Below are 1,629 nucleotides of genomic sequence, written 5' to 3'. Positions count from 1 at the left end.
ACTTGCAAGTTCCTTTGTAAATGTTCATGAGGGTTTTTCATGTATGTCTTGTGTATCCCCAATTAGATTGTGTTCTTGCTGAGCATAGGGACCATATTTTTCTGGTTCTGACACATCATTTTTTTCTCTGCATTATCTGTCCTTCTTTCAAAATTTATATACATATGTGTGTGTGTGTATATATGTATATATATATATATATAACATATATACACACAGAGTATCCCAAAACGTCTTAGTTCAGTTATAAGCTTTAATAGCTTTTAGAACACTCTTATTTCTATCTGCTTCCACCCTATTCTGTTCTGCCTCTTTCCATGCTGTATCTTAAGCCAAGCTACCAAAACATTTTCCTGCAACAGTTTTTATTATAACACCTTTCAACTCAACCCAGTTGCCATCTCGAGCATGAGATTGCCAATATCCCGACTGTGCCTTTTTGTGTGCCACTTCCTCTGAATGGTGTCCTTCCCATAGCCCTGCCAGTCTAGATCTGTGGCATCTTTCAGGATCTAACTCAAAATACATTTCTTCCCCAAGGTCTTCCCCTTCAACTATTCTTCCTTTGTCAAATTGGACACTTTTTTGGACTCTGACCAATTCTTTATTCTATTTCCTTGGCATTTATATATTTAATTGGCACTTTATTTTCAGTGCATATGTTAAATTGTTATTTTGTAATTCTTATGTTTTATTTATGAATGTTGCTTCCCTGATAGATTATAAATGTTCCTTGGTCAGGAAACTTCTTTTTTCAAGGACATCTAAACAATTGCTCTGCACAGTGGACTATGCTAAATGCTTCCTACACCCAATTCTACAAGGAAAAGAATGTGTTCCTCTTCTCAATCTGAATAGCAGGGACAGTCTCTTCTCCTCAGAATGGAAACTTCCTGAGGACAGGGAGGGTATTTATAATATCATAGTTGAGAGCTACAAGAGACCTTAGAGGCTACCTAGTCTAGCCTCCTCATTTTACAGATAAATCTAAGGCCCAGGGAGATTAAGTGACTTGTCTGAGGTCCCAGAGGGTAGTAAATGTTAGAGGTGGAATTTGAACTAAGTTCTTCTGACTAAAGCCAGTCTTCTTTCCAATACACCATATTGTGCATTTTTCCACAATTCCCAACATAAATGTTCTCTATTTAAGGATTACTTAGTAAAACTAGTTGGTTAACCAGAGATTTTGGGGGGAAGTGTTGCATATTTTATTTTTAAAAAATTTATATAGTTTCCCCCAATTACATGTTAAAACAATTTTTAGCTTTTGAAGAAAAAAATGAGTTCCAAATTCTATCCCTCACCCCTAGGAGAGTAAGCAATCTGATATAGATGTGCAATCACATAAGACATTAACATATTAAGTCATTTTGTAAAAGACTAAAACAAAAAAGTGAAAATTGGTATGCTTCAATATGTATTCAGACTATCAGTTCTTTCTCAGGAGGTGGATAGCATTTTTCACAGTGAGTCCTTTGAGATTGTCTTGGATCATTGTATTGCTTAGAGTAGCTAAGTCATTCACAGTTCTTCGTCATACAGTATTGCTATTACTATGCACAGTGTTCAACAACAGGAAATTATTAGCAGAACCTTGAGTGGCAGAGATTCAGAGTTCAGGGTTCAAAT

This window comes from Dromiciops gliroides, chromosome 1, assembly GCF_019393635.1.
Source record: "Dromiciops gliroides isolate mDroGli1 chromosome 1, mDroGli1.pri, whole genome shotgun sequence".
In the NCBI taxonomy this organism is placed as follows: Eukaryota; Metazoa; Chordata; class Mammalia; order Microbiotheria; family Microbiotheriidae; genus Dromiciops; species Dromiciops gliroides.
This window is presented reverse-complemented; position numbering follows the sequence as displayed.